Below are 15,205 nucleotides of genomic sequence, written 5' to 3'. Positions count from 1 at the left end.
TTTACCAAGTCCAAGCTCGCTCTGCTTGCTGCATGACAGGCCAATAAATCAGGAGACGAGGGGTTGAGGCAAGAAATATGACTTTATTCGGAAAGGCGGCAGACCGTTATCGGGGTCCGGATGCCAGTTTCTTTTATAGAATCAGAGACGGAGAGGCAGTGAGGAAGTAAACTAAAAATGTCATTTATCTTGCAAAATATCTCCTTGCTTTGCCCACAGGGGATCAGTTCAGTTCAGTCGCTCAATCGTGTCCAACTCTTTGTGACCCCATGGACTGCAGCACGCCAGGCCTCCCTGTCCCTCACCAACTCCTGGAGTTTACCCAAACTCATGTCCATTGAGTCAATGATGCCATCCAACCATCTCAGCCTCTGCCGTCCCCTTCTCCTGCCCTCAATCTTTCCCAGCATCAGGGTCTTTTCAAATGAGTCAGCTCTTCACATCAGGTGGCCAATGAACACTCAGGAATGATCTCCTTCAGAATGGACTGGTTGGATCTCCTTGCAGTCTAAGGGACTCTCAGGAGTCTTCTCTAACACCACAGTTCAAAAGCTTCAATTCTTCGGCACTCAGCTTTCTTTATGGTCCAACTCTCACATCCATACATGACTACGGGAAAAACCATAGCTTTGACTATACGGATCTTTGTCAGCAAAGTAATGTCTCTACTTTTTTTAATGGAGGCTAGCAAGTCCAAAATCTTCAGGGTAGGCTGGCAGCCTGAAGATCCAGAGAAGAGCTGATATTACAGTCTAAGTTGGAAAACCATCTGCTGGCAAGAATTTGCTGTTTCAGGGGAGATGAGTCTTTTGTTCTATTCATGCCTTCAACTAATTGGATAAGGCCCAACTATATGCAGGGCAACCGCTTTACTCAAAATTCACAAATTTAAATGATAATCTCATCCAAAAAAATACTCTCATAGAAGCACATACCATAATATTTTACCAGTGGCTCTGACAAGTTGGCACATAACATTAGCTGTCACATTCTCCAAAGTGCCCTTCTTATTGTCTTGTTTGGATATTTTTGTCTCTCTCTCTTTTTTTTTTTTTTACAGGTTTCATTTTGTACCTTTACTGGTCATTTGATAATCTTCCAAACAAATGTATTTGTTAAGCAAATACTGGAGATCACACATATCCAGAAGGAATAGTACCTTCAGGGAGGAATGCGCAGAGAGTAGCAGTGTCAGCTGTGTGTGGGTATACTGTTGCTCAGAGAATTCTGAAATACTGCACAGGGACCCAGTCACACCTGACATCAGATTCGAGGACTCGAGGAGAGGCATGCTGTCTTCCATGACTTAGAACTTTAACTACAAGATTAGAGAACTGAGAGTCCCTGCCCTGTTGTAGCTATGGGTTAGGATCCAGTCCAACTATACCATTTCACATTCGTTGGCTGAGAGGTCCCCAACCCCTCTTCTGGTGCGATAAGAAGTTCAGGATTTAAGGCTTGCATTCTAAGCTCAATGGGGTGGTGAACCAGTGGCCTGGTGCGCCACCTCAATATTCTCCTTGAATTGATTGCCTAAAGGATTTGGCTATAGTTGGTTTCCATGGAGCTCTGTTGGAAGCTAGCATCTCTGAGTAGAGAACACGGACAAATTAACCCTTACCTAACTTAAAATTGTTTTCATCTTTTATGAGATGCACTTACCCATGGCTAACAGTGAGTGCCTTTGTTTTCATACTCTGTGATCTGAAAAGTAAAATCGTTTGAAAGTGTTTTACTAAGCCATCTAGACCTTCATTTTTCATAGTTAATATTTTTATATCTGTCTCTACAAGACTCAACCATTCATTTGTCAGGTGAGGTTTGTTGTCTTCAGTTGCTTGCTTTGGAATGCCAGCACCTATCCCTCTGAGGGTTGTCAGACCACTAATAAGTGACATGTACCCTTTTCAGCAGAGTGCCTCAGTCACTTATCACAATGCGTGGCTCTTCCTCTGGGGTCTGGATTGAAACATGTCTTCTGTTTGGTTATGCCTGAGAGATGTTTGCAGTTTCTTGAGTAGGGCTCTGTTATTTACTTAGAATGATGTTTTTACCCCTAGCTGCATATTTAAATCACCTGAGAACTAAAAAACTAACAATGTCCCATTATAGACCAATTAAAAGAGAGTGTCTGCAGTTGGTGATCAGCGTTTCTTTAAAACTTTTCAGGTGAATTCTACTGGGTGGCCGGAGTTGAGAGTTATTGCAGAGTGCTCCGGACTCTTGCCTGGAAAATCCAAAGGACGGAGGAGCCTGGAAGGCTGCAGTCCATGGGTTGTGAAGAGTCAGACACGACTGAAGTGACTTAGCAGCAGCAGCAGAGTGCTCCTCTCACACTAAGATAAAATAGTACCACACTTTGAGCAGCAAGATAAAGTTCTTGGTTCCCTCTTAATGGTTTGAACCTCACATTGAAACAGTGAGGTTCAAACTGTTTTCTAATTTATCACCTTTATTAATCAGTATTCATCAAGTGCAAATGTATGGACACAATTTTTCTCTTCTGTTAAATAGCAATGGTCCCTCGTGAGCTGCAGCTTTGGGCTTCCTGTTTTTGTATCATCTGAATATTAGAGCCAGAAAGAATCTTAGAGAAGATCTAGCCTGGTAGTTTCAGAAGTGTTTCCAGAGCTGGAAGTCCTGAGAGAAACCCTTAGGAAGTGTGGAGGAAGAGGGGGTGGGTGCAGAGGAGGCTGAAAGCCTTGTATCCATTCCAATGAGGAAATTTCACATTTTTGGTTTGCTTTATCCTCCAATGTGTTATTTCAGTTGAAAGATTTTTCAATTGAAAAAATAGAAGGAATGCCACTCATTTTGTCATTTGAAAGATGAAAAACCTGAGGCACAGATGGTAAGCTATGTACTTAAGTTCATTAAATATTCAATAACAAATTCATGAAGTTTCTGAGAATGAAAAAAAAATCACTTGCAACAGTAAGTTAAACCACCTGGTAACTTTACTGTGTGAAATGGAATAAAACTGTCTTATGGTAATTTTGCTGTTAATGTCTATTAATATTGCATGTCATGTTGGTGTTTATGCATAGGTGAGTCATCAAATATACAATGGCAGAAAGTCACAATAAAACCTGTGTGGCTCCAAGCACAAAACAGATAATGCAATTAAGTCAGGGATTAAAAAGACTAACTCATATACAAATACCCAACAGCTCAGCTAATGAACACAAAACAGAGCACATATTGTCATTTCTCCCTTTATTTCTCCCAGCTGCTCTACGTACTATAGCCTTGTATAGTAATTAGATGTTACTGTATATAGTATTTTTCTTAAATTTTTTGTTGATCTTGATTCTCTTCTTTTTGGAGAGGAGGGAAAAAATAAGACATAAACCTGCGCAATAGGGGCAAAGAGATGGCCTTGTCATTTTTCTGTATTTGCCCCTCTAGTGGTGGAGAACATCATGCGGTATGGCCATTGAGCATCATCCAGAAAAGCCAAACTGAAGTATACACAATGGAAACTTACGACAGTATTAACAGAGGAAGATCTGATATATGCTCCTCCTTGATGCCAGTGATAGCCTTTGCTCATATTCATGTTTAGAGAAAAGGGGAAGCAAGGGCTATCTTCTGACACCTAGTATAATTCACTTGAAACCATGGTTTCAAAAGACATGTCAGAAATCAACATATGTTAATTTTATGCAAAGTTTTTGAACTGCTGCTATAATGTCCTCCACAGTGGTGGCTGCACCATTTCACTTTTTGTATGGTGGTCAAGGGTCACAGTTCAAGGGTCAGAACTCATAGATCAAGGGCCTCTAGTTGCTGCCCTTTCAGACTCTAGGATACCTGTCCCACTCCTGGACTTTTAAAATGCTTTGCTGAAACACTTTGTGGAGTTCAGAGTTTAGTATCTCCTTGCAGCCAATCTTTCTCTGCTCCGAATTCCAATGTTTTGGGTTTATTTAGTCTCACTGTGCATTGGGCACTTGAACTTGTATTCACTAACCAAAATAGTTTGCTTCACTGGGGGTCAAAATCAGAGGTCGAAAGGCCAGTGATAAAATGTGCTGAGTCAAGTGTCTAGGATCAAATGTCAAGGATCGAAGGTTGGAAGTCATAGGTCAAAAAGTCAAGGGTCATACATCAAGAGTCACAGGACAACAGTCAGATGTCATAGGTCGTCATATGTTGATATATCTGTGCATCATATGGTGCTAGTGGTAAAGAACCCGTCTGTCAGTGCAGGAGACATAAGAGATGCGGGTTCAATCCCTGGGTTGGGAATATCCCCTGGAAGAGAGCATGGCAACCCATTCCAGTATTCTTGCCAGAAGAATCCCATGGAAAGAGGAACCTGGAAGGCTATAGTCCACGCGGTCACAAAGAGTCGGACACGACTGAAGCGACTTAGCACACATGCTGCATTTAAATTTTTAACAGCAAGTTCTTGAAAACCTGACCATTGTCAAAATTAAAAGTATATCTCCAGTACTGAGACTTAACAGGCTGTGTGACTGATTGCAGAAAGAAATATTTATATGGAGGCTATGGGTGGAAAATGAGACACTTCTCAACTGTCACTTGTGGTTGAACTAGCAGTAGTTGTCCATGGGCCATGCAGGCACAGACCTGGCAAAGTCTCCATCAGTCCTGACGGGTTTTCCTTGCAGCCAGTAGCTGTGGCCATTATTTACTCCTTTTCTCCGATGATTTGGTCTCCCACACAGCCTCCTCCAGGAAGTGGGCTTGGGTGTCCCAGAAGAATTGCAGCTGAGGAGAGTGACCAAGGTGGGAGCCAGCTTTGAAGGATTTGGGGCAGCAGATTGGCTGGGGTGGCAGGACAGGTGGAGGACGTTAAGGATTGGAAATCGTCTTCCTGGTTGTCTCTAGGACAGCTCCACTGGGAACATCACAGTAAGGGGCTCAGGAGGTCAAGCATATCTAATGACATGGGAAGGGAGGCACCTGCTTATCTCTACCATCTTCACAAAAGCCTGCCTTGCTTATTTTTACTAAAATGTTTCAAAAATAAAATGTAGGAAAAGGCAAACCAAACAAACAAAATCTGGGCAGGTAACTTTATCTTCAGGTCTCTTCCAGAGCCCTCAGTGTTAGACCCTGCTAGGCTCTACTGGTGAGGGAAACACTGCCACCTGCCGGACACTGAGAATGCCAGCAGGCCCTGCCCTTCATTACTCAGTCATATCTGACTCCTTGCGACCTCGTGGTCTATAGCTTGCCAGACTCCTCTGTCCATGGGATTCTCCAGGCAAGAATACTGGAGTGGGTTGTCATGCCCTCTCCAGGGGACTTTCCCCACCCAGGGATCGAACCCAGGTCTCCTTGACTGCAAACAGATTCTTTACCATCTGAGCTACCAGGGAAGCCCCTGCCCTTCAGACCAAGTGCCAAACTTTACTAGTGGCAATGTGGGCAACTCAGCCACCAGAGTAGGGGTGCACAGACCTGTGGCTGTCTTTTCCAGTGGCTCCAGGGAGGAATTACTCAGCTGGTCAGAATACGGAGGTAATTAGTTAGACATTGTTTTTAACCTTTAAGAGGACTATGTGTGTGTTAAATTGCTTCAGTTGCATCTGACTCTTTGTGAACCCATGGACTGGGCCCTGCCAGGCTCCTCTGTTCATGGAATTCTTCAGGCAAGAATATTGGAGTGGGTTGCCATTTCTTTCTCCAGGGAATTTTCCCAACCCAGGGATCAAACCCAGGTCTCTTGCATTGCAGGAAGATTCCTTACCATCTGAGCCACCTGGGACAAAATTCAAATACTTGCCTCCTGAAATTATCTCTTTGGCCTTACTTATGTTATCTCCATAGAAATGATAACAATCAAATAGCATTGGTGTAGATGAGAAAAACTCTCCTTTTTTCTAGTTTCACCCTTACCAGCTATGGCACGTGGAAAGTGAAAGTGTTAGTGGCTCTGTTGTGTTCAAATCTTTGTTACTCCATGGACTATAGCATGCCAGCCTCCTCTGTCCATGGAATTCTCTAGCCAAGAATACTGGAGTGGATTGCTATTTCCTTCTCGACGGGATCTTCCCAACCCAGGGATCAAACCTGGGTCTCCTGTATTGCCGGCAGATTCTTTACCATTTGTGCAACCAGGGATAAATATACTGAAACAAAACAAAGAATAGGAAGGCCATCTGAGGGAAAAGCCCTCTGTCTTGGGATAGGACTGGGGAGTAGGGCAGGGAGTGTGAGGTGAGAAGAGCTTCTGTAGGAAACTTTCTAGACAGTAGTAATCTAGGGCAGAGTGAGAATTGGTGTATCCATCTTCTGTAGTCGATGATGTATTACATCCTATGGAATTCCATCATTTTTATGTTTCTTTCAACAATCTGCAAAACTTTACAAAACAGAAACAGATTCACAGGCCTAGAGAATGAATTTATGGTTACCATAAATAGTAGAGAATTTGGGATGGACATGTACACACTGCTATATTTAAAATGGATGACCAACAAGGACCTACTGTATAGCACATGGAACTCTGCTCAATGTTATGTGGCAGCCTGGATAGGAGGGGAGTTTCCAGGGTGGGGGAAAGATACATGTATATGTGTGGCTGAGTCGCTCTGCTGTCCACCTGAAATTATCACAACATTGTCAATCTGCTTTACTCCAATATAAAATAGAAAGTTTTTAAAAATCTGATTTTATGTTTGAATTTGTAGGGTGTTAAAGTATCTTATTTCAACACATTTAAAACTAAAATTTAAATTTAAATATTTTATTTTATATTTCTGTTTCAGCAGTGTATACATAATGCAACTGCCATTTAGCTTGCAGGCAAATGTTTCTGTATTTGCCTGAGGTAGGAGAGGATATGAAGTATGATGGGTGGGTTGTCAGGACCTATAAACCTTTCTTTTTCAGGAAAAATATTTGTCACTTCTCTGCAGTCTTCCTCTCTGTATGTTCTGTATCCTTTTGTGGTTCATCCATCTATGTGAGTCTGTTTACCATCTTCTATATATTTACAAAAATACTTTATATGCTAATTACCACTTCCTGTCCTCATAATGTTATACATTTATTTACTCTTGCAAAATATATTTTGGATTAAAATTTCAATGTTATTATGAGATACAAGGAAGATCATCAGATTTATTCCTTCAAATACTTTAAACACAACATACTTTAAATTTTAAAAAGTGTATTATACATCCTTGTTTCATGTCATATGTTACTTTGGCTTCTCAAGCATGAGTGTTAAACAACAGAAAACTAATTGCAAAATTATTTAGTGGTTAAATAATCCAGGGTTTACTCCACTGAAGTGGATGGGGGAATGCTATAGACATAAGGCTATAAAACTGTAAGACATTAGTATTCATGTGGTTTGTTAGATTCGCAAGGATAAAAGTTAAAATTCGGGGCTTGAATAGAAGTGCAGCAAGTATCAGCTGACATATGTCACTCTTCATTTTAAATGTTGGGGTAGGTCTGATCAAGAGGCAGCCCAATTACATCACTCTTCTCTTTTTCTGTAATCTTTCTTGGGATGTAGTTTGCAAATTGCTCACCTTCATCAGAAAGCTCCCAGCAAAACACTCTCCTTTGTTGCCCTGTTTTTCTTGTATATGCCTCGCAATGAGTTCCACTGACAGCCAGCAACGGCCGGCCAAGCAACTTTGACTTGATCAGCTTGAGCACATGATTTCAAGTTTCTTCACATCCATTGGGTTTCCCTGGTGGCGCAGACAGGAAAGAGTCTGCCTGCATTATTCCAGTATTCTTGCCTGGGAAAGACCATGGACAGAAGAGCCTGGTGGGCTAAAGTCCATGGGGACCCAAAGAGTTGGACATGACAGAGTGACTAACACTTTCACATTTTTCATTGTTTTTCATATCCATCAGTTGCTTTTCTTATGTGAAATCAGAGTGCTTATAACCACCTGTGGTCCTATGACATTTATTTAACCTAACCTTAGAAAAATTAAAATTTTCATTCTATGGGAAATGTAATTCTCATTCTCCATCTTTCACAGCAATGAATATTAGGACACTGAAGAAAACAACTCAGAGAGGACAGGTACAGAGAAGTTTGCATTTCTCTGATTTTGTCAGATTCTGTTCTGACATTAGCTGTTAGGCATGATTTAATTCAATATGAAAGGTGTGTGCATGTGTGAGAGAGAAGTGTGTTGGTAGAAAGGACTGCTGCTTAGTCACTAAGTCATGTCTAGCTCTTTGCGACCTCATGGACCATAGACTCCTCTGTCAATGGGATTCTCCAGGCAAAAATACTGGAGTAGGTTGCCATTTTCTTCTTCAGGGGATCTTGCTGGATTAAGGATCAAACCCACATGGGAGGTGGCTTCTTTACCACTGAACCACCAGGGAAGTCAATGTTGTTAGAAAGACTAGTTGTTTTTAATCAGAATGCTGGCAGTCTGGGGAAATGAAAAAAAAATGACCTATGAAGATTCTGCTTGGCCATGAAGCCTTTTAAAGAGACACAAGTAAGTAATCTCAGTAAATCATTGAGACAAGGTCAGAGAAGTAACCTCCCCTACTACATGCAGCCTTGTGGGCAGGCTTGTCAATGTCTTGTCGTTTTTCTTTAGCTGCTATCGTATTCACACAGATTGTTCTAGATATTACTGAAAGGAAGGCTAGGGAAGAGATCTAGTCATCTGTTAATTACTTATTCATCATTTCTGTTTCTTTGATCAGAAGAAGCAACAGGTTAGGCAAGATATTGGGAGATCAAACAATCTGAAACGTGGGCTAGAGCTGGATGAGTCCAGCACAGGTCGGGGGGCAGGGGGGTGGCGAGTGTTTAAGGTTAGTGACAAGGCAGAGAAGGGCCTCCTGCAGAAAGCTCTTTTCTGCCGAACGAAGCCTGTTTACACAGTGGCAGCAGGAGCCTGGCGGCTCAGTGGTAGAGAGTCCACCTGCCGATGCAGGAGACATGGGCTCAATCCCTGGGTCAGGAAGATCCCCCAGAGGAGGAAATGGCAACCCGCACCAGTATTCTTGCCTGGGAAATCCCATAGACAGAGGAGCCTGGTGGGCTGCAGTCCTAGGGATTACAAAAGAGTTGGACAGAATTAGCAACTAAACAACAACAAATAACAATACCAAATGCCCCTGCTTTCCTAACAAGGCCACATGGGGTTCTATGAAAGTGTATCCCTTTCCTTTTTAATCCAGTGCATAATGTCTTCCGGGCTTCCGTGGTAGCTCAACTGGTAAAGAATCTGCCTGCGATGTAGGAGATCCTGGTTGGATTCCTGGGTTGGGAAGATCCCCTGGAGAAAGGATAGGCTACCCACTCCAGAATTCTTGAACTTTCCTGGGGGCTCAGATGGTAAAGAATCCACCTGTAACTCAGGAGACCTGAGTTCCATCCCTGGGTTGGAAAGATCCCTTGGAGAAGGGAAAGGCTACCCACTTCAGTGTTCTTGCCTGGAGAATTTCATGGACAGAGGAGCCTGGCAGGCGGCAGTCCATGGGGCTGCAAAGAGTCGGACATGACTGAGCGACTAAGCACAGCATATAGTGTCCTCCACAAAAATGAATTTAATTCACTTCTTCCACAAACCACAATACGCCAAAACACATTTGTTACTTTAAACCTCATCAACCAAGGGATTTCTCTTACAAATTATTTGCCCTGATCACTCTTTTATGTATTTAAAATAATAAAGCATTTTCTAAAAATATTCCAAACCATGCCAAGAAGATACTCAGATTAGTTTATCAAAATAACAGTTTAAATTTTTTCCTCCCACTGCCTATCAATTTCCAAATATTATTGATTTTTCTGTCAGCCTTCGACTATTTCTCTCCATTTTAATAAAAGCCCCCCACTAAAACAATTGAGAAAGGCTTTTTCCTGATATGAGCCTTTGTCCTTTACTGTTACTTTCACTAAGCTGAAAAAATCTTCATCTTCTAATCGCATCATCCACAGCATTCATCATATCACTCTGTCAACTACCAGATAAATTCCCTTTCATTTGGCACATGAAATTTAAGTCTCAGCAGAAATATCTGAGTTCCTGATCTCCAACAGGAGAAAGGTCCCAGAAAGGACGATGAGAATATGTTGTAAGTAAGGTAGAAGATAAATTCCTTGGTAGTAATGATTCAAAAGCTAAGTGAAGAGTGTTTTCAGAAGGAAGGAAGGAATGATCAGTTGGCAAAAATGCTGACAAGTGGTCTGGTATAATAAGACCTGATCATAGCCTTATTATGGCCACTGGATAGCACCTTGGCAGTCAATGTTACCTTGACCAGAGCATTTTCAGTGGAGTGGAAGAGATAAGAGATTGATTGAAGTGGTCTCCATGGAGAATAACTGAAAATAGTAATTTGTTGTTGATCAGCCGCTAAGTCGTGTCTGACTCTTTGTGACCCCATGGACTGCAGCCCATCAGGCTTCCCTGTCTGTCATTGTCTCCTGGAGTTTGCTCAAATTCATGTCCATTGAGTTTGTCATACTATCTAACTATTTCATTCTCTGTTGCCCACTTCTTCTTTTGCCTTCACTCTTTCCCAGCATCAGGGTCTTTTCCAATGAGTCAGTTTTCTGCATCAGGTGGCCAAAGTATTGCAATTGACAGCTTCATGGATCACAGCTTTGTTGTGGTGAAGGGGCTTGCATAACTTGATAAGATTTGAGCCATGCTGTGCAGGAGCCCCCAAGACAGATGGGTCATGGTGGAGAGTTCTGACAAAACGTGGTCCACTGGAGAAAGGAATGGCAAGCCATTCCATTATTCTTGGTATCAGAACCCCATGAACAGTACGAAAAGGCAAAGAAAGTAAACACTGACTTTTAAAATACCCATGTGAATTTTGCTGTAAAGTGAAGCAGAAGAACTAGGAAAAAGATGAGCACTCAGGAGAAAATTTTTGTGTTTAATTTTGTAATTGCAGATACTATAGTATTTTCTGAATTAAATTTTAATTTTGTTTTTCATTTTTGGCTGTGCTAGGTCTTCATTGCTGCCCAGGCTTTTTCTCTAGTTGCAAAGAGGGCTCTTCTCTAGCTGTGGTGCTCCGGCTTCTCATCGCAGCAGCTTCTCTTGTGGCAGAGCACAGACTCCAGGGTGCAAAGGCTTCAGTAGTCAAGGCTCATGGGCTTAATAGTTGCAGCTCCCAGGCTCTAGAGCACAGGATCAATAGCTGGGGTGCACGGGCTCAGCTGCTCTGCTACATGTGGAGTCTTCCTGAATCAGGGAACAAACCGGTGTCTCCTGCGTTGCCAGGCAGATTCCTTATCACTGAGCTTCCAGGGAGGCCCACTACAGTATTTTTGATTCTCAAGACATGATCCAGTAAAGAATGAGACAGGGAATTTATGATGCATAATCACGGGAGGAAAGCTCTTGAATAAGTGAGAAGGATGCACACGTAGAAAGTTTGCCGTTAGATAGGGAAGCGGTAAATAGCAGTAAAATTGGTGAATTCTGTGGTTATTGCAGATGGAATATATTTTCTGACCCACTCAATTTTGCCTGAATAATGAAAAGCTAGACTAGTCTCTGCATTTTTTAATATTTAAAAAAAACACACTATCATTTTCCTTAAACATTTTTTGTTTGTTTGTTAAAGTGACCACGTCATGAGCAAAACTACAGGGGCGTGAAAGGGTTCGAGATTGTTCAGAGAAAAGTTTACAGTCTTTGAGGCAGGACTCATCTGGCATAAGGGCTTCCCTGGTGGCTCAGGGGTAAAGAATCTGCCTGAAAATGCAGGAGACACAGATTTGATCCCTAGCTCCGGAAGATCCCCTGGAGAAAAAGTAAAGTGTTTGTTATTCAGTTGTGTCTGACTTTTTGGGACCCCATGAAGTGTAGCCTGCCAGGCTCTTCTGTCCATGGAATTTTCTGGGCAAGAATACTGGAGTGGCTTGCATTTCCTTCTCCAGGGGATTTTTCTGACCCAGGGATCAAACCCAGGTCTCCCGTATTGCAGGCAGATTCTTTAACTCTGAGCCATCAGGGAAGCCCATATCCCCTGGAGAAATGGCAACTCACTCCAAAATTCTTGCTTGGACAGAGGAGCCTGGCAGACTAGACTCAGCAACTGAACAACAACAACACTTACTCTATTTACCTCCTAAAGCTCATGAACTGCACCTTGACAATGGATGCAATCCGTTCAGTCCAACTCATCTGAACCTACAAAGCATCATTTTCTTTAAAGAACTGATATTTCATAAATAGGAAAATGTAACATTTCTTTGAAAGTTACGAGATGATGAATGTGGCTGATTTTAAGTACTTAAGATGGAAAAGCATTTACTAATTTTGAGTAAGTCTACTTAAGGCTTTTCAGTGTTGATAAACTTGATGAATTATCTTTTCACTATTGTCTCAGGTCTCTGGGCTTAAGTTGTTACAGCCTTACACACATACAAAATCAAATATCTTGAAATTATTTGCCACTTAAACTGATAAAGCCCACAACTTCCCATATGTATCAAACACTGTACTACTTTCTATAAATAATGTGAGAAATATATTCTTTTTCATCCATAAGGAAAGTGAGTCCTTAGAATATCTTAGTAAATTTCCTATAGTTATGCAGCTAGCAAGTTGCAGAGTTAAAATTTCAATGCCTCAGATTCCAGTCTGTGCTCTTTATCTAATGCAGGATACGGCATGCTTGGGGCTGGTGCACTGGGATGACCTAGAGAGATGGTATGGGGAAGGAGGTGGGAGGGGGGTTCAGGATAGGGAACATGTGTACAGCCGTGGCAGATTCATGTTGATGTATGGCAAAACCAATATAATATTGTAAAGTAATTAGCCTCCAATTAAAATAAACAAATTTATATTAAAAAAAAGATTTGTTTGCAAACAGGAATTCATAAAATACTTTTTTTAAACCAATTATTTTATGGGTTTTGGCATTCAGCACGCCTGAATTTAAATACCGGTTTCAAATTGATTTGTTGTGTAACATTATTTGGCCTCTATGGGCTTTATTTTTCTGATGTGATGTGGCTGGTATATATTTTGCAGTTATTGTGAGGATTTATTTTAGGAAGTGAAGAAAAGTGTTGAATCCTGCCCCAAGGTTGAAATAAAACAAGAACAATACAATGTTGTAATCAATATATAACTATAAGGTCCTAGTTATACCTGGGTTATAACCTTATAAATGGAACTTGAATAGAAAATACTGTTATTATTGTTGTTGTTTAGTTGCTAAGTTATATCCGACCCTTTTGCAACTCCATGGACTGTGGCCCACTAGGCCTTTATTTTTACACTGCTGTGTTCATTCACCATTTTGTTATTCTGCAGTACCATTCCATTATTTTCCCACTATCTGTGAAAATGTATACTTGAGAACTATCTGTTTACATGGAAACATCTTTGGAAGACATATGTAGAGGATAATTCATTTTGTAATGAGGTAAATATCTTTTTGAAAAAAATACTGCTTGAAAAAGAAAGCTAGCTAGAAATATATAAGAAAGCAATAAAGTAGGAAATCATGATGCATCTTATATTTATTTTCTAGTACATAAGATGCAATAGAAGATTGAGTTTTTATATTGTTTGTTTTTTTATGGTTATTATCTAAGCAGCCAGTTTAGAACAGTTATCTTTAACCTCTGAGTTTTACCTAAGTAGGAATAAGTCTCTTAAAAATTGATTACAGATATTAGGCTGATACAAACTATGTTTCCTCTTAATAAATGAAAGAACACTAGGTATAGTTCTAATCTATTTACATATGGTATTGCATTTAATTTCCAAATAATTCTATTATTATGTTCATTTTACAGTTGAGGCCATGGCAACCCACTCCAGTACTCTTGCCTGGAAAATCCCATGGATGGAGGAGCCTGGTAGGCTGCAGTCCATGGGGTCACTAAGAGTCGGACAGGACTGAGTGACTTCACTTTCACTTTCATGCATTGGAGAAGGAAATGGCAACCCACTCCAGTCTTCTTGTCTGGAGAATCCCAGGGACAGGGGAGCCCGGTGGGCTGCTGCCTCTGGGGTCGCACAAAGTTGGACACTACTGAAGTGACTTAGCAGGAACTGATATCTAGATGGCAGAGCCAAGATGCAACCCTAGACAATCTGAATCCTGAATAAATATTCTTAAATACTTCCCTATGTTAATATTTGAAAGCTTCAGCCTTTGTGTCTGTTTGAAAAAGTGAATATTAAAACTTACTTCCTAGTATATAAGGATTCAATGAGATGATTCCTGTAAAGAGCTTAATGTAGTGCCTGCCACATAATACATATTCATTAAATGCTGAAATGGGTTAGAATTTGGCTCCATGAGTCACTTGTTATGCAACCCTGAACAACTTCCTTTATCTCTGTGAAGTCAGTTCCTCATCTGTAAAATTGCTACTATGTGGTAATAAGGTCCCCACTGAGCTGGACTGCTAACATCAAGCACAAAATTAACATTTATATCCTTTAAGAATCCAATGTATTTCAGGATTCTGTCATAGTGGCTGAAACTTTGTCCTCATATCTATGCATATACACATACATAGTCACACATCAAATAGAAAAAATGTTTGAAACATGTCTGATAGTCAAAGATTAATATCCTGACTTAGGGAGCACTTTTATACACTGTTGAGAAAAAAATCAAATAATCTAACCAAAAAGGAAGTAAAGACCAGGAAGAGGGAATTAACTAAGAATGAGATACAAGTGAATATGGTGGGTTTCAGAGGCCACCCTGGAATATGCCCTTGTGGCCGGTGTGTTATTTCAAGCTGAACACAATCAAGGCTCAAGAAGAACTTTTTATCTCTCCCTTAAATGCCTAAAATAATTTAGATGGGAGCCTACCAAGAAGAAAGCTATTGTAAATACACACACACACACACACACACACACACACACATATAAGGGAACAACAGAGGATGAGATGGTTGGATGGTATTGCCGATTCAGTGGACATGAGTTTGGGTAAACTCTGGAAGTTGGTGATGGACAGGAAGACCTGGTGTGTTGCAGTTCATGGGGTCACAAAGAGTCAGATACGACTGAGCAACTGAGCTGAACTGAACTGATATATATATACATATATACTATATGTATATATATATGTATATATATATATATTTTTTACATAAAAAAGACTGCATGGTGTGACAAACATTTCTCCAACAAATATTTTCTTTCCATTTTCCTGTGAATTATCTTCCTCCCCTTTGATGTTCCACCCCCTACCCTTCTTCTCATTAGTCCAGGATGGCATAAAAGCCTCA

Source organism: Ovis canadensis, chromosome 6 (genome assembly GCF_042477335.2).
Source record: "Ovis canadensis isolate MfBH-ARS-UI-01 breed Bighorn chromosome 6, ARS-UI_OviCan_v2, whole genome shotgun sequence".
Lineage (NCBI taxonomy): Eukaryota > Metazoa > Chordata > Mammalia > Artiodactyla > Bovidae > Ovis > Ovis canadensis.
The sequence above is the reverse complement of the archived record's forward strand: the minus strand, read 5'-3'. Positions refer to the sequence as shown.